The sequence below is a fragment of the Castor canadensis genome, chromosome 3 (genome assembly GCF_047511655.1).
Source record: "Castor canadensis chromosome 3, mCasCan1.hap1v2, whole genome shotgun sequence".
NCBI classification, from domain to species: domain Eukaryota; kingdom Metazoa; phylum Chordata; class Mammalia; order Rodentia; family Castoridae; genus Castor; species Castor canadensis.
The window spans coordinates 108,212,778-108,231,984 of record NC_133388.1 but is presented as its reverse complement, the minus strand read 5'-3'; the positions used below and the strand labels follow the sequence as shown (position 1 = coordinate 108,231,984).

The following is a 19,207-nucleotide window of genomic DNA, read 5'->3' as shown; positions in this document are numbered from 1 at the left end:
GAAAATTGTTGGCATTTTTCATGCCTCTTCTGGAAATAATAGATCTGCTAATGAGAATGCACAGAAGCTTTCAGTCTCATACTTTGCTTTCATAGAGGCAGAAAGACAGGCAGGATAGTGGGAAGCAGTATAGAGAATGAAGGGAACGATTCCAGCTCTGTTCTGATTATAAGTTATATTGTTGGAGAAAATGCATATTTGGCTTTTTCCACTTTAATCTGAATTGAAAAAAGTGGCAAAATATAGGGAATTAGGATTTTGTTTACCAAGTCTTCACTGTTCTGGAAACTTCATTGCAAAGGAGCCAGCTTTGTAGCCTGGTTCTGTGATATTTTGGTTGAATCTAGCCCTTGTCTATTTGTACATTAAGTCTTTCACTGGCATGAATACATCTTCTAATATCTAGTTTAATTTCTCCTTTCTTATTTTCCCCAGTCCAGGATTTTATTTCCTTCCTTCAACCAAAAAAAAAAAAAAAAAAAGTACTTATGGAGCACATGATACACAGAGTTGCTGAGCAAGATGGTGACAACATCGTGATGGACCTCACTTCACAGAGCTTTGTTTTTCTGATATGGTCTCATACTTATTGCCCAGACTAGACTTGGATATGGATTATGGTTCATATCCTACCTATGCCCCCTGCTTTGCTGGGTCTACAGATGTGAAACACTACACCTGGCCAGAGTTTTGACCCTTTAATTATTTGGATCTTTGCATTACTGGAATAATATTTAACTCTGCACAATAATGCTCCATAATTTGAAATAGGTAAATATATTAAATGATAAGAAGGAGAAATGTAATATAATTAAGAATGTAAAATATCTGAGCACAAAACAATATACAATGTATTTGATCCAGTGTAATAAGGATTGTGAAGCAAATCAAGGATCAGACCAAAGTGAGATATTAAATCTACCATTGTATAGAATTTCAAGTTCAGTTACTTTAGATTGACTTCTAGTTAAACTGTGAGTTTAACATATGAAAAACATTTGCATACTACTAGATTAAAATAATTAAGAAAAACTGGAAGCAATTAGACTTCAAACTCTTATCATTTCCTTTGACTTTCTCTAAACTAGATTTTCTCCAAATTTATGATGATGAAGTGGTGGAGCTGAACTTCTAAACAGCCTAAACTACTTATGGGAAGTGTTTAATGTTGAGAAGTTCTCTACAACAACTTAGGAAAGTAAATCTTTCAACTAACATATTTGAGTTATGATGAAAGATATTCTTCAAAATGCAATTGTCTTCAAGTTTGGACATATGGTCCCTGGAGTTTAGAAGATAGCATCTGTCCAGTGAGATTGATTTTAAACAACAAAAATTAGTGATAAGAATATCATGAATAAATATAAACACCGTCTTCTATTCACTGTCAAGCATATGAAAACAGACAAATTATCACCTACTAATATTTGTTTGCAATTTGGACATCAATATTATTAGCCCAAATATCTAAAAATGAAAGTAAAACATAGCTAATGAATAATAGGAAAAATGCATCATGTGCTGATTTACTCAAAATGTACAATTCTAGAAAACTAAGTTGATTTTATTATAATTAAATTCAAAGTATTTGAAGTAAAAGTTTTAGAATTTCTTGGCAGAGCGTATACAAAATATATTGTGCCTAACAGATAATTCTTTGAGGTTTAGACAGCACCAGAACATACTTCTGTATAATATTTTAATAGCTAGTTAATATTTCAAGTTGTGAATTATTACTACCAGCCAGAAAATTCATAAAGATAGAGCTAATAGCATGTTCCAGTCACCACCATCTCTAAGCAGAACAGTACTCTTTTTTACCTAGAGTCTCCTCAATATAGCATTTACAGGGATCCCATTAAAATTTATGTCAGTAATTGATTTTTTCCCCCAGTCCTTGGAGTGTGATAAGAAATCCTTGGCTAAAATCCTCCAAAGGATTCCTGTCCCACCACAAGGAAAAGAAAAAGCCATTGAAATGGCCCCAGGACCTGCAACATTCAGTCCCTGCTCTCTCTCTCTAATACATTTGCTTCTGCATTTTATCAGCTTTTGCACTCTGTTTTTGACACAGTGTCCTGACAGTTCCTTGTCTGCAATTCAGCTGGGATGCTTTTTCTTCTCTCAGACAATTGCTCTTTTTCTCTCTCCTTGGATCTCATTTTTCGTGGATTGTCACATGGTTACCTTCTTCACCTGCACCAAGCACTAGCTTGAGTACCTACTTCTCAACTGAGCCTTCCCTGTCAACCATGTTTAAAACTAAACTCTATCTCCCAATTCTCTTTCCCTATTTCTGCCTTCATTTTCTTTGTGATTGATAACCACCTAATCCATCACATCACTTGTTTATTTTGTTGATTTTTTTTGGTCTCTTCACTTTCCCAATGCAAAGTAAGCAATGTAAGGTTTAGGGCTTTCCGTACACTTATTTCATTCATATGTGCCAAATCACAGAATGCTGTCTGGCCCCAAGTTGGTTCTGATTGAGTATTTTGGAATTAATAACCAGAGACTGTTCCATTCCTATGTATTAATTTTTCAAAATAGTTTTTGCCATTTAAAGCTTCATGTGCATATATGTTCATTCTCTTCCCACAAGGCATTGCATTAAATTGATATCTTCAAGGTAGTAACCACTTGATAACAATGTACAAATTCAGGGTGCTTGCACATGTTTACATTATGACTGTCAGGGCCATTGGAAATATTTGTGGGTAACATGTCCTTGTCAATTCCTAACCCTACATCAGTTCTTATCTCTTTCTCCCCTACTGCTTCCTGCAAAGCCTCCCCACCAACTATGATAGAACTCCTCCCAAACTCAGGATGTAAATGTTTCATGCATGTAGCCTTAACTTTCTAAATAACAAAACTCTAATTTAACAAATTAAAAAACAATGCATAGAACTCAATACTTCAAAGCAGCAAATCCTTCACTTTATTTGAAAAGTTATCACGTTAAAAATGTAGTAGAGGAGAAATAAATGGTTCCTTGAAAGTCTATTGGTAAAGCCCTCTCTTTCTAGGAAGATTAGGACCTCAGTCACTCCAGGGGCCTCCTATCTTGGTTAGCATGTTTGCTAATTAACACTGCAATCCTTCTTAGTCTTTCTTGGAGGACAGCTACATGTAGGGTCATCCTTATAGCAGTTTTCTAATTCAGTTTTCTATATAAATTGGGTGATATTTAAAAGAGGCCAAAGTCTTTTATATATATATAAATATATAAATATATATATATATAAGCAAATATCCCCAATTGTCAGAGAAAATTCTTTTTAAGTTACAGTGGGTTTTTGGTCATTGTGTATACCTGAAATATCTTAGCTCTGGAAGAATTAGAGTGAGTCCCCCAAATCTATTAATCCATGGCCTCAATCAACTGCACATGGAAAATATTAAAAAATAAATTGACATTTGTGTTTAACATGTGCAATTTTAAATCACCACTTTCCCTAAGCAACAGAGTATAACACTATTTATAGAATTGACATGGTATTAGGTGTTATCAATACTATAGAGATGATTTAGTGTATGTAGAATGATAGGAGTTGCTTTTATGCAAATACAATGACATTTTATATGAGGAAACGGAGCATCTGAAGACTGTGGCATCTATGAGGGGTCCCAGGACCAACCTACCATGGACACCAAGAGACAACTGCTTACTTCATCAACAAACTTGAAAATAGTCTTTCAGAGAATATAGCAGGCACTCAAGATTGAAATAGATTCATGTATCAACTAGAGGAGCAGAAAATATAGTTCAATCATTTCTTATGACTTTGACAGAGACATTTACTACTCCCTGAATGCCATGAACTTCTAACATTTCCCATTTCTGTTTCTTCATAGTCAGTCAAGATATGCATCTAGTTCAGGTAGCCAGGCTGTTAATCAAAATGCATGTTGTCACTTCTATGCAACCCCTTGCTCTTTCTTTCTCTGTGGTGTCATTCAAAGTGGTCTGGGGTTCCATACAGTAAATCTTGAGCTTCCTCAGCTTGTTTAGTTGATAACCTGTTATACCTTCCATCACTCTGGAATAGTCATTATTAGCAAATCTTATTGAAAAATAATCCAGTTTACATTTTGGAAAGGGCCAGAATGTAAATTATTTAGGTTTTGTAGGCTTTATACTCTTTTTGTCAACCACTCAACCCTGCTGTTATAAACAACAAGCAGCAATACCCAATGTGTGAACCATGAGTAAGGTATTGTTTCCATAAAACTCTATTTATGTTGACAGGCCATGGGCCACATATAACCCTCAATCAATAGTTTTCTGACACTTAATCTGGATACATAGCTAATACCTAGCACCATCTTAATCAAGAAATCTTACCTTGGGCTGGGATGTAGCTCGGTGGTACAGCGCTTGCCTAGCATGTGTGAGGCCCTGGGTTCGATCCCAGCACCAAAAAAGAAAAGACAAAAAAAAAAAAAAAAAAAAACCTCTCCCCAAAAAAAAAGAAATCTTACTTACTGAGCAGCACAAATACAAAACTCTATTCAAAATACTCTGTGTGGAATTTCAAAATATTCTGAATTGTTAGGAAAAATATCATCTGTTTTATCACTTCTCATACTCTTCCAATTTATCACAAAAATGCTGTGTAGATCAATATGATGGTGGACAGTCTTAATTTATATGAGCTAAATTACCTTGAACTGTAGCTTGCTGTGTGCTCTGTGTCTTCTGGCTCCTGATCAATGTGCTTCAAGCTGATGCCAAACTTGGTAATTTCTAGCCAAGAGTTTCATGAGTGCATCAGAAATGATATTTTAAAATAATAAGAATGAAGTCATTGACATAGAATGTGAAGAACATGTTAAGCACAAGTACAGTTGCATAAAATAAGTCATTGTTCATGTCAAAATAACAACAGTGTTTCCAGCTACACCAACCTAAAATTTTTGACAAAGGTGCTAAAAATACATGATGGATAAGAGTGCCTCTTCAACAAATGTTACTGGGAAAAGAGGATATCTGCCTGGAAAGAACTGAAAGTAGATCTGTGTCTCTCACTGTGTATAAATATCAACTCAAAGTGGATTAAAAACCTTAGTATAATACCTGAAACCTTGAAGCTAGTACAGGAATGAGAAGGGAACTCACTGGAAGCAATAGGCATAGGTAATGACTTCCTTAGGAGAACTCGATTGGCTCAGCAATGAAGACAAAGAATTAACAAATGGAAATACATGAAATTAAAAGGCTTCTGCACAAAAAAAGATATTGTTTCTAAATTGAAAAAGCCACCTACAGAATGGGGTATCATCTTTGCCAGCTATACATTAGATAAGGGACTGTTAGCATGAATATAGAGCTCAAAAAACTAAACTACAAAAAATTAATGAGCCAGTGAAGAAATGGGCAAATAAACTGAACAGTTTTTTTCCAAATGAAAAAGTCCAAATGGTTAAAACACACATGAAAAAATGCTCACCACCCATGGCCATAAAGGAAATGCATATCAAAACTGTGTTAAGATTTCACCTTATTTCTGTTAGAATAGCTACCATTAAGAAAACAAAGAAGTCAGGTACTGGTGGCTCATGACTGTAATCCCAGCTACTCAAGACTTAGAAATCAGGCAAATAACTTCATGATATCCTTTCTGGAAAAAAAATCACAAAAAATGGCTAATGGAGTTGCTCAAGGTGAGAGCCCTGAGTTCAAACTTCAGTACCACAAAACACACACACACACACACACACACACACACACACACACACACACACAACAACAAATGTTGGGCTAGGATATGGGGGGAAAGAACCCTTATACACTGCTCATGGAATGTAAGCTAGTGCAACCATTTTTGAAAACAGTATAGAGGCTCTTAAGAAACTAAAAATACATCTGCCATATGATTCAACCATACCACTCTTTGGGATGTTCTCAAAAGAAAGTGAGTCATCTTACAACAAAGACACCTTCACACCCATGTTTATTTCAGCACTATTCACAATAGCAAAGCTATGGAAACAGAAAAGATTCCCCACTATTGGTGAAAGGAATAAGAAATGTGGTATTTAGACACAAAGGAATTTTACTCAGCCTCAAAGAATAGTGAAATTTTGTCATTCGCAGGTAAATGGATGGAACTGGAGAACACCAACTTAAGTGAAGTTAGCCAGACTCAGAAGGCCAAAAGCCACATGTTCTCTCTCACATGTGGAATACAGACCTAATACAAATGAAGCAATATTATGAAACACTAGTCACACTAAGGGCAGGTCACAAATGGGAGGGGTAGTGTAAAAGAAAGAAACTAAGAACTTGAACAATGTTGATATACACTGTATACAAGAATGAATTTAGAAATCTTAAACTTCCTGAAGGCACATGAGAAAGGAACTAAAGTAGAATATAATTACTGGAGATAAACCAATTGGGGGTATAACACATATGCACATGATAATATCGCATAGAAACTCCCTTAATTTCAATCAAGCAAAAATGTCATGTGTTTCTTTTTATTTTTTTTTCTTCTGCAAAATTGGAGAATAGAAGGGAGGAAGATATCCTGCCCAGGGGGCAAGGTTGGTACAAGTGGGTGGGGAGGATGTGGCCAGGAAAAGGGATAGGAGGGTGAATATGGTGCGAAAAATGTGTGCACATGCATGTAAGTGAAAAAATAGTACCTGTTGAAACTAGTCCACTAATCTGGGGGGAGGGAGGACAAAGGTTAGTAGTGGAGGGGGTGAATTCAAGTATGAAATAGTTTATAAATTTTCAGAACCTTTGTAAATGACACAATGTACCCCTACCCAACACAACAATAAAGAAAAAACAATGGGCAGAACACACTGGGAGTTTTCCAGCATCCTCTCATCACCTGCTTCCCCACACACATAAAGTTTACTATATTATTAATATCTCACAGTACTATGACACAGTAGTAAAAATTGGTTAATCATTATCAATACTATATTATTAACTAAATTTGTATTTACATTAGGGTCCACTTTTCCTACTGTACCTACTGTATGCTTGTTAAGTATATAACAGCATGCGTCCACCACTGTAGTATCACAGAATAGTTTCACTACTCTGAACAGTCCCTGTGCTCCACCAGTTCATCCTTCTTTGCTTCCCTACATCCTTTGAAAACCACAGCTTTTCTATTGGTCCTGCAATTCAATAGTATACAGCCTTTTCAGATTGGCTTCTTTTTCATAGAAACTCATTTAGTTTCACCATGACTTTTAAGACCCAAAGTTATATTTACCTTTTATCACTGACTAATGTTCTATTTAATGGATATACCACAGTCTGCTTATCCATGTTCCTATCAAGGGACTTTCTGATTTCTTCCAAGTTTTGGCAATTCTGAATAAAAATGCTCCTTGATGCATGTTTTACTGCAGACATATATTTTTAGCTCTTTTGACTATATACTAAGCAGTGAAATAGCTGGTTCATACAAAGAATAAGAGGATGCTGAGATTTGTACAAAACTGCTAAAGTTTCCCAAATCAGCTACACCATTCTGCATTTGCAACAGAAATGAGTGAGATTTCCTGCTCTACATCCTTAACAGGATGTGGTGTGTTCATTGATTAGCATTTTGGTCATTCTTGTAGGTGCATAGCAGTATCTCATTGTTTTAATTTGTAGTTTATTTATGATACCTGATATTGAACATCTTAAAATTTGCTTATTTTCTGTTTTATTGCATCTTCTTTTGTGAAATGTTCTTCAGAAACTCTGCCCATTTTTCTGGGTTGGTTAGTTTGTTTTTGTTCTCATTATTATTGTTGTTCAGCTTTAAGAATTCTTTGTTTATTTTGGTTGGCAGTCCATTATCACTAATGTGTTTTCCAAACACTTTTTGCCATGCTATGACTTGTCTTTCATGCTCTTAACAATGTCTCTTACAGAGCAGAATTTAATTTAATTTTAGTGAAGTCCAGCTTCCTCATAGTTTCAGTCATTGATTGTGCTTTCATTTTTCTATCTAAAGTTCTATTTCTATATATAAAGTCATCCAAGTGTTCACCTTCTTCATTCTGGGAGTTTTATACTTTTGTGTTTTATAGTTACATATGTGATCAATTTTGATAACTCTTTTCTGATCACTGTAAGGCCTGTGTGTCCACTCCTTTTTCTTCACTTTGCTTGTCCATTTTATTCCAGAACTATTTGTTGGAAACTATTCTTTCTGTGTTGAATCATGTTTGGTCTTTTGCCAAAGACCACTGTATTATTTTTTAAATCATTTATTCATTTATTCATATGTGCATATATTGTTTGACCCATTTTTTCCCCCTGCCCCTCCTTCTACCTTCACCCACTTCACTTCCAGGCAGAATCTGCTTTGCTCTCATTTCCAATTTTGTTCAAGAGAAAACATAAGAAACAATAAGAAAGACATAGCATTTTTGCTAGCTTGAGATAGAGATAGCTATACAAGACAGTCCTATCATTGCTCCCACATACATGTGTACTACAGCCTGAATCAGTTCATCTCTATCAGACCTCTTCACTACTTCCTGGTCACCTTCCCATAGTGGCCCCTGTCAGTTTTAGATTACTTTGTTAGCTCCTCTACAGTAGGCACATCAAACACTTTCAAGTTTTAGGTTTCCTTTCCTTTCCCTATTCCTCTTGTATGCATTCTCCCCTTAGCATGTGACCCTTGTCCAATAATATTACTGCATTTATTTTAGGTCTAAAGTCCACATATGAGGGAGAACATATGATTTTTGGCCTTCTGAGCCTGGCTAACTTCGCTTAGGATGATATTCTCCAGTTCCATCCATTTACTTGGGAATGACAAAATTTCATTCTTTGTGGCTGAGTAAAATTCCATCATGTATAAATACCACATTTTCTTAATCCATTTGTTGGTAGTGGGGCATCTTGGCTGTTTCCATAACTTGGCTATTGTAAATAGTGCTGCAATAAACATGGGTATACAGGTGCCTTTGGAATAACCTGAGTCACATTCCTTTGGCTATATCCCTAGGAGTGGAATTTCTGGATCATATGTAAGATCTATATTTAGTTTTTAAGAAGCCTATATTTTGTTTTCCAAAGTGGCTGTACTAGCTTATCTTCCCACCAGCAGTGAATGAGGACTCCTTTATCCTCACATCCTTGCCAACATTTGTTGTTTGTGGTGTTTTTAATGATAGTTATTCTAACAGGAGTGAGATGGTTGTGATTTGCATTTCCTTTATGGTCAGGGATGGTGAGCATTTTTTCATGTGTTTTGTTTTGCCATTTGGATTTCTTCCTTTGAAAAACTTGTTTAGTTCAGTTGTACACTTCTTTTTTGGTTCATCAATTTTGGGGGACTTTAGTTTTATGAGCTCCCTGTATATTCTGGTTCAAAGTCCTTTGTCTGATGTATAGCCAGCAAATATTTTCTCCCACTCTTTCAGTGGTCACTTCAGTTTAGATATCAACAGATATGAAGACCAATGGAACACAATAGATGACCTGGATATGAATCCACACGGCTATACCCACCTTATTTTTGACAAAGGCGTCAAAACCTTATGATGGAAAACAGACAGCCTGTTCAACAAATGTTGCTGGGAAAATTGGTTATCTGCCTGCAGGAAACAGAAACTAGATCCATGTCTGTCACCTGTACTAGTATCAACTCAAAGTGGATTAAGGACCTTAATATCAGACCTGAAACTCTGAAGTTAGTACAGGAAAGAGCAGGGAATACTCTGGGCAATAGGTATAGGCAAAGAGTTCCTCAACAGAACTCCAGCAGCTCAGCAACTAAGAGAAAGAATGGACAAATGGGATTGCATGAAATTAAAAAGATGATTCTATTCTGATTAATCTTTTCTGCTACCTAAAAATTCTTCTTTATTTTTGGTAAGCATATAATTATGTCATCTTAATTTAATCAAAAATAGGTCTGATTTGCAGCTGAGTTTTTAGAAGATTTAACTATCTATAGCCTAACTTTGTACCTGCTTGGAAGCTTGTCAGGCCTTCATTTTAGACAGACTTTGAACTTCATTTCTGTGTTATTTCTAAGAGATTTCTATATGAAGAACTTATGAGACACAAACTTCTGTGAAAGCTGTTGAATAAGAGGAGGTGAGTACAAAAACACCTCAAGCCCTTTACAGTTAAATCAGCCAGGAAAACTCCCTTCACCTTGGATGGGACAATTTCCTTCTCAGAACTACATCTGCCATCAGGTGGGAGAGGACGCCAAATGTCACACAGTGAGAACCCGGTGCTGTTTTCCAGGCTTCTGTGTTCCTAACCTCAACAAAACACACAAATGCACACACTGATTGCCAGGAACCTCAAGATGACCACATGAATTCACTTCCTCTAGACACAGAAATTCCTACACTTCCATCTGAGGACACACGGGCACACACACTCTACAGCCTAGGACTGCTTAGGATTCTCTACACAGTGAAATTGATACCACCTCTCAGGAGAATGGCAGGTTTCAGGAACACAACAAACCATGGAATAGCATAAAATTCTGAGGAAGGTCATTCAATTCTGAAAAGGTTCTCTGAGGGACATCACAGTACACCTTTCATTCGTGGAACTGAAGACATAAAGTCAACACCACACAAGGCTGCTCCTCAAGGGACTTCAGAAATGAGCCCAATTTCTACAAATCAGTGATGACAAATGGAACAACAAATATCCCACACACACTCACACACACTGAAATTAGGGATATACTAATTGTTATCTTGGGTGTGAATTTCTTCCATTATATGGAGTTAATTACAATGGTGAGCAAGACAAGAAGTCATTGAACATCACATAGCTTTTTTCATTACATCTATTGCCACCTTATTAATGATAGATTTTAATTCCAGGAGATTTCTGCTGGCCTACGCAGTGGATATACTCAATGAGTGTGAATAATTTGGGAGTATGAGAAGGTATGAGAAAAAGCCAAGAAATTAATACATGAAGATACAACAAATATTAAATGCAGAGAGAAATACAGACACACACACACAAAAACAGACAGGCACACAAGCACACACACGAACACATGCAAACACACACACAAACACACACGCACACACAAACCCAGGAACCCTGCCTATATTCAAGTCATGATGAATCTAACTTGCCATAGCTGAAATCCCGGCGTTAAGCTAATGAGGGGACACTTTCAGCTCTCAAGAAAGGATCAAGCTTAGAAAAACATGCAAAGTGACACCAAAGTTCGTGCAAAGAAGACATACTACCACCTTCAGGCCAATGAACAACTAAAGCCTAATCTAGAGTCAAGGCCTCAATCCATCACTTGAATTGTAATCAATTTTGGAGGGCCGATGATGCACGGACACACATGCATCACGATAGCCTGATATACACGGGCCATATTCAATGAACACTGACTATTTCCTCCTCAGACAATGATTACAGTTGATCTAGGAATAGCATTGCAGAGAACAACCCAAAGTTACTGACTTTCATGAAGAATGCCTGACTGGAATTATTTGGAACAGAGTATCTAAAGGACACTGATCAAAGAAATATGTTAAAACACATGCGCCTCCACATATAAACACACCCATAGAGGGGCTGTGATAAATGAATATTAACTATATTGGGGTAAGTGAATTTCTGGGGTTTCATTTGGGAAAACCCAGCAGAACCCGTACTTTCGAATCCCTGGAAACACTGGTGAATGAAGTTAATTTCTTCAAACCTTCACTGCCTGTGGTTTAGTGGACCCTGCAGACAAGAGAAGAAATGATGTCAGATCAACAGGTGCCTGTGCCATGCCTCCAGGAAACCCTTTCCTCCCTAGCCATTCCACTGGAACCACACCTTGACATAAGGTGGTCAGGATTAGAAGCAGAAACTAAGGCTACCTGTGCACCACAGCGAGGTTCAGGCAGTATGTTCTGCTTGGTGAGTTCCATGCCCAAATGCCACAGAGGCCTGTGGACACTAAATGCTCTGTGGCATGGGAGCTTAGGCTAGCTGTGAAGGACATATCCACCCAACCCTGATGTGCTCAGGTCACCCGTGGGACCCTGCCATATGTGCCGAGGATGCCTAGGACCCAATTAAAAGAGATGTCTTCCAACCAAGACAGGGCCACCTCCCTCCAGTTTCTTCCTGCTTGGCTAGCCGGGATGCCATAGCAACAGGCCAGGCAGGAGCTGCCTCAGCACTCTCCAGGTTCCAGGGGCTAGGATCCCACTGTGACCTCACAACCAAGTCTTTCATGATTGGTCAGACCACTTAAGCACTGCCTCTACAGCCCCTCCCCCTCCAGTCTCCAGTCACTTGTGTGGCAGACTCCTGGCAAGAGCTTCTGCATTGGGGATTGCTTTTCTGCTCCATGTTCCCTCCTCAGCTCATTCAAGGTTGTAGTGGCATGACATTTCTCTCATGTTCCAAAGTACTCCCAATCTGGAACCCACAATTTGGAGGACAGACTTGTTTGCTACCCTATTCACATGCAGTGCTTGGTGTCTCCTCTTATAAATGCTGTAAACCAATATTTAAGGAAAATCAGTCTAAAGTGGCACTGAACCTTTAGCCTGCCTAGAGTAACAAGTGACTTACCTGCCTTGGGTGGCCCCATGTCTGGTTTTGTCATGCCATAGATATTTACAAAGTCATTGTTGAATGAATGCATGACACCAGACTGGGTTTTATTACTCAGCTAGGAACCAAGAGTACAGAGGAGACCTGGCTCTCAGAAAAATCTGTAAATAAATCTGTGTATATGGATGGTGGACCTGGAAGGGCAGCAAAGAAAGTGGTGGGGATAGAGCCGCAGGTATTTTCATCACCCCACAGTAGATACAGAGATCAGAAGCAGAGGATAAGCCTTCACCTTTCAAGAAGAAGGAAGACAAATTCATACTTGTCACCTTATCAACTAAACATGACATCTCACAAATCTGAATGAAGAACTGCTGTCAAATTTAGCATGACTGTCTGCACTATAATGACTGCAAGTCATTTTGAATCAGGGATGGACCACTGGATAAATGCCATAGCATTTCTAAATGACCTAAATATATCATTGAATTATAATTTCACAATTATTCTTTAGCACAAGTTAGTCTTATAATACAACAGGAGTAATGCTGACATGGAATTACCAAGCGATCACTCAAACAAGAATGTTGGGTATGTATCATGCTGTTCTGTGCCTAATTATCCTGAATGCTTTTCCAAAAACCATGAGTTCTTGGAGGGCAAGGATCTTTCTTGTTTCTAAGGGTCTGCCACAAATAAGTTGTTCCATAAATATTACAATTCCACAATCCTATGAGCTATGATAAAACTGTCAATATTACATGTCTTTGGATAGATTTAGCATCATAAAACCAATTGCCTCTAATAGTGATCGCTGTAAAGAACGCCATATGCGCCACACAGCAACAAGAAATCAAACTGCCAAGTATTGCAAATCACCCTACAGTGTTTATTTAACTCGAGCTAATTTCTGACAATGAAATATAAAGGTTTAATGTTCACTAAGTATTAAATGACTATGAAACACAGTAGATGTTTAAAATGAACACTGCTGCTTGACTTGTTTCCCAAAATCAGTAGTTAATCCAAACTATTATTTTTCATCATTTAGGGAGTATTGACATTATAATGCTGTTAAATTGCATCACAAATATCTGGTGAAATGCCTTCCTGCTTCAGCCTTTGAGCTCTTAGAAGACTGAATGCACAGGACAGGACCCGATACACAACAGATTCTGAATCATTCTCTGTTGAGTGGGAAGGGGTGAAGGGAGATGGAAAGCGGCAGGTGAACATTTCTGTGTACTCAGTGAAGATGGTCTTGTGATCTCAACTCTAAAGGAGAGAAAGCTGAGGATCTGATAAACTCAGAAACTTGTTCAAGCTCATAAGCAAACTCAAAATTCACATCAGCTCTAAGAGCCATCTGCTCCATGGCCTCTCCCAAAGCTATATAAAAAGGAGTTTTATGTAGAATGTGACATCTCTCTTCTTTTTTCAAATCTACAATCCATCTTTTTGAGAAAATGACATCCACATTGTTTTCCTAGCTTGTTGCAGAGTATTCTGTCTAGCATAACAGAATAAGAGCTTCTTCCATCTTGCCTGCCTATTATGTAATTAAGACTGACAAGATAGATAACCAGGGCAAGGATGCATCCATCCTGCTGACACAACCTTGTACAGAGAAACACTTACCCACCAGTTTATTAACAAGATGGACAAGCCAATTTTAATATGTATATAAATCATGTTTTATATCCTGGTGCATCTACTAAAATGTGTTTCAGATAAATTAATACCATTATCATTTAAATACAACCTTCTTTTTTGAATGGCTTAATTAAAGGAGCATCACATATGCATTCAATGTGTAGTTACTTTGTTAGGCCCACTTCTTATCCTAAAACTCTAAAGAACATTTCTGAGATTTGGAAGGGAGGGTAGCAGAATGGCAGAGATCAAATTCTGACTTTGTCATTTACCACCTGCTGGGTCTCAGGTAAGCAATCCAAGTATCAACTTTCTCATCTATGAAATATGATAATAATGGCTTCTACCTAATTGAAACTGTTTTAAGAATTAAATGAGGCAACTACAACTCAAATTCTTAGCGTGGAAATAGGCACAAAGCAAGCACTCAAATGTGGCAATCTACAGAATGGTAGCTTGTCTAAAACTAATCCTTTAAAGGCTAGCTTTCAAGAAGTATTCTACAAATAGATGCCAGATTTTATATTAGGGAGTTTGGCTTTCCATCTATGTTAGTGGTTTCCAAGTCAGATTTGCAACATATTGCATGACTCCAGTTACCAAATACAAATGTCATCTTTCTCAAACATTTACTGTATAGGCCACAGGGAAGATATGGCATTGTGAAGCTGTGATGCAGCATGTAAACAGAGTTAACCTGTGGAAGTCACCCAAACTATCTGATGTAATGTTCATACCCCCCGTCAAACCTTCTCCTGAAGACAAGTCAGACATGACCACTGTCACCCAGCAAAGAGCTGTAGTAAAAATCTATGATCATGTAAAATGAGAAAACTGATTTTACTGCTTTAAAATAAACATTAATGGTTCATATGAATTAAATATACAGTGAGTCTCAATGCCTCAGAAAATATTTTAACATTAAAAACATTACTTCAATGTATTAAATGTGCTTTGTCCACAATTTATAGGTTACTATAATAAATACTAAATATTTAACTACCAAATTGCTTGTAACCTTGAATTAGAGAATTGGTTAAAAGGGATAATATAATTCCCTAAATTAATCCAGAAAAGGCTTAGGTCTTCCTTACTAGATAAATAGCCATATATAAAGCTAAGACATTAAAATAATCTTCTAGTGACTACTGAGGTAAGTTATATATGAGATAACTTTCTAAAATAACCACTGAAGCATTTACATCTTTATAAAGTTTATCAGTTAATTTTAGATGCTTTTGAAAAGTATCTGATCCTCTTGTTAATTTTCTATTAAGGGGCCGAATCTATTGGAAGGCATCAAGTGGGTCATGGTGTAGAGAGAAAAAGGGAGAAAGGGAGAGAAAGAAAAGAAGAAAGACAGGGAGGAGGGGAGGGGAAGAGGGAAAGGGAAGAGAGAGAACACACACTGAGAAGTAGCTGAAAGAGAATGATCATTAACCCTTGGTTTTAGTGATGGAAGACCTATTCATTGGGTGTTTACATGAAGTAAATAGATCAATCAATCCCTGAGACTTTCACAATAACAAACACATTTTTAAGGACTGCCTTGTTACTTTCTTGTTCTCTGGATATGTATGGTCAAAATATTCACCCAAAACATGAGCAGATAAAGGCAGAGAGCCATGTCAAATGAAAGTTAATTTAAAAATGAGAATACACCTGCTCAACCTCTCTATGGAACTATATTGGAGGGTGAGGAGAATGTAATAATGTGGTTGGATGTTCAAGTGAAGGAAAGTAACCATTTCAATTGTGGCATAGGGAAGGATCAACACTATGTCTCTAAGACATATCACCTCTGGATTTGGTGTTAGGAGACCCGGCAATGGAAAATGGTAAGAAAGATTAGTCATTGGTTTTCTACTCTTATTGGGTCTTGGAATTTTTTCCCAGAATTGCTAGGATTTGACCCCCAGAGACTGGGCAGGCTGGAATATGTATTTTGTGGTCACAGTGATCACTGCTTACATGAGAATAGCTACAATAGGCTCCCTGGGGCCATTCACTCCCTGCACTCTTCATTGCGCTACCTGTGCCATGGGTTCTGATAAAGTTTGCCCACTGCTACTAGGGTTCATATCCAGGCATTTAAAGTCTTTGGTTTTTGTTTCCATCCACATGCCACTGGAGTCTGTGCTCGGAAACATGGGGCACTTTACACGAGCTTTCTACACTCCTTGGTGAGCAGCAGTATTGCTGACAGGCATTGCTGGATAAATGGAGAGACTACTCTACTTGCTCTGTAAATGCCTTGGAGCTGTTTTACGTAAGTGCAAAATGCTCGGTTTATATTAGATATTTTCACATCTTTTGTTCCCAAGCCCCAGGAGCCAAGTGTTGACTGGTTTCTGTCTTATTTTGCTTCTCTACTCCCCTCACAAAGGGCTGGCTTTCCATGATCCTTATGGAACATGTATACTGGAGAGAGTCCCAGGCCTGCCTCCACTGCCATTTGCATGGGCTTCAATCCAGTCTCCATCTTTTTAGCTTTAAAATATGATCTACTGGCCTACAAGTTGGTATTAATGGTGAAATAAATATTGTGGAAACACTCTGAAATCATTACAGTGGCAAATGTAAAGGGGGATCTCTTATAAAGAAAGCCAATTCTTTTACTGGTAAAGTGATTTAAGGAGAGGATGTCTGCTTCAATCTGAAGCAAAGCAACTCAGGAAATGAGCTTTATTTACACCACTCTGGTTCCAAGGAAACAAAACAGCTAGTATTGCAAGGTCACTGACATCCCATAACATTTAAATCCTATGAAGTCAAAAGGAACCTTTCAAAGAAATGGTCACACAGGCCCAGGGTCTATGTGGCCCAGATAAAAATTGTCACTGTGATGAAACCTGAGTAGAAAATTTTCTCCAAGTCTATTTCGCAATAATGGACAGATACTAGACTACTTATGGTTTGTCAGCTGGGGGAGGCAAGAGAGAAGGGGGAAGAGAGGGAGAGGGAGAGAGAGAGAGAGAGAAAAAGAGAGAGAGAGAGAGAGAAGGAGTGAAGGAGAGAGACAGGAAAACAACACCTATAAATAATCATCTCTGGCCTGAAGTACCAGTGCAGTGCTGCCTCGCTACCTGCTCAACCCAGAGAAGGCCTTTTAAAACATTCCTGTCGGTCAACACCACTTACCTCTTTAGGTTTTATTTTTCCTAGAAGAAAGTGTAAGTGAAGCAAAGATAAAAGCATTAAGGGAAAAAACAAGTCAGTTTTGAAAGAAGTTACTATGTGCATTTTCACCTTGGTGTTAAATCAGTGCTTCGTATTTCCACTTGGCTAATGACCACAAGCCACTAAATTCACTTGTTGCCATTTGCTCCTTTGCTGGAGTGGAAATGTGTTTGGAGACATCAAACATCAGCCACATATCCTATAGTTCAATACTACTCTGTGATAACTACTTGGGGTTAGATTTAGACTCCACAGGTTTAAGGGCTCAGTTCCACAGTGTACCCATAACTTCAGATGGCAGGTGCTAGTCCTAGGTATCTAAGCTACCTGTACTCCTGTCTTAGTTGACTACAGATATGGTGTTCCCACAACCTCCTTCTCAAGCTTGATAATTTACTAGAGTGACTCATAGAATTCAGGAGAACACTTTAGATACTCGTATCAGCTTGTCATAAAGAATATAACTTATGACCAGCCAAATGGAAGAGATGCCTAAGGAAGAGATGCATAAGGTTAGGTACTGGGGGGTGAAGATATGCATGGAGGGAGTAACTTTCCTGACAGCTCTGACTGATAACTTCTTTGCACTTTTATGTGGTCACCAACCTCGAAGGTAACTGAATCTCATTGCTCAATGATTTTAACAGAGGTATCACTGCACAGACATGGTTGATTAATTAAGGGGCCACTGGTTATTGAAAATTTCTACCCTGGATCACATGGTTGGTTTCTCTGGTGACATGGCCCTATCCTAAAGCTATATAGGTGCCCAATGAGTCTTCTCAGTACAAGTTCATATTTGGTTGAAAGGAGCTCACTATCAGTAACAAAAGATGGTCCTGTTGAGAAATCCCAAAAGAACTGGGGGCAAAGATCAAATATATATTTCTTGTTATACCATGCACAGCAAGGAGATGCATAAAAAGTTTCCCAGGATGGCTAGTTCATATTCTAAATGGCTGCAATTTAAAGCAATGTGAAGAAGTTCACTTAAAAGGTCAACCTCATCTTCAAGGCCAAAACAAGACAGTCAAAGTCACTGATGCCCTGAGTCAATGACTTACAAAGTCTGTATCCTAAGGGACAGCTCTTTGACACCCTGACCAGGTTTCTTCACAAGAGGTGCTCTTCCAGTGCTCTATCCCTTTCTTTCATAGTCCTATCATGCACCTACAAGTAGTTGCTCCATTAAAGGCTTATTTCTTTTCCACTAAACAGTAAGCTCTCTAAAGTGTGGCTTGTATATATCATGCTGATGATTGAGTCTCAGGATTTAGCATGCAAAAGCTGCTATTTTGTATTAATGGGACAGATAAAAGAGTTAAAACTAGACCTCTTTGCTTGGAACAACAGCTACACCTTCCCATTACCTTGCCTTCAATTTACCCAATTCTGTGTTCCAAGCAAAGGTCCGTGAATCCTTTAACAGTGACTAGTGGGTTCCACTGAGCCTCATCAGCAGAGAAGAGAGATTTAGCTCAACTACATTATTATTATTATGAGGTTTCTAAAACAACCCATAAAACTAAGGGAATCAAGTAGAAAGCCCAAATTCCAAAGGAGACAGGCAGTGTTTCTGCACATGAGGGTGCCTTTTTGTTTCAGAGCTCAGCAGGATTCTGTGGCTTCATTTGGTATTAGCAAAAGGGAAGAAACCATGTTTTCTCTAGGAATTTTGGAGTTTTGATGGCTTTCCATGAGACAGAAGCCACATTCCCCATTTGGAAGTTTAACACAACTTCTAAATCAGGGTGGGGCTTTGTCATGCCTCAGTGACAAATTCAGCTGCACAACATGCATAGTCTCCAGCCAGTGACCTAAGTTTCTCCTTTATGCACAGCAGAT

The 19,207-nt window shown here is 38.0% G+C and overlaps 1 long non-coding RNA gene and 1 pseudogene across 2 annotated transcripts in view; both read right to left on the bottom strand.

Moving 5' to 3' along the window:
* The window catches only part of LOC141421643 (uncharacterized), a 105,982-nt gene that overhangs the window by 60,505 nt on the left and 26,270 nt on the right, over positions 1-19,207 (bottom strand). The gene's annotated exons all lie outside the window — the stretch shown is intronic.
* The window catches only part of LOC141421642 (PHD finger protein 12 pseudogene), a 97,579-nt pseudogene that overhangs the window by 52,249 nt on the left and 26,123 nt on the right, over positions 1-19,207 (bottom strand).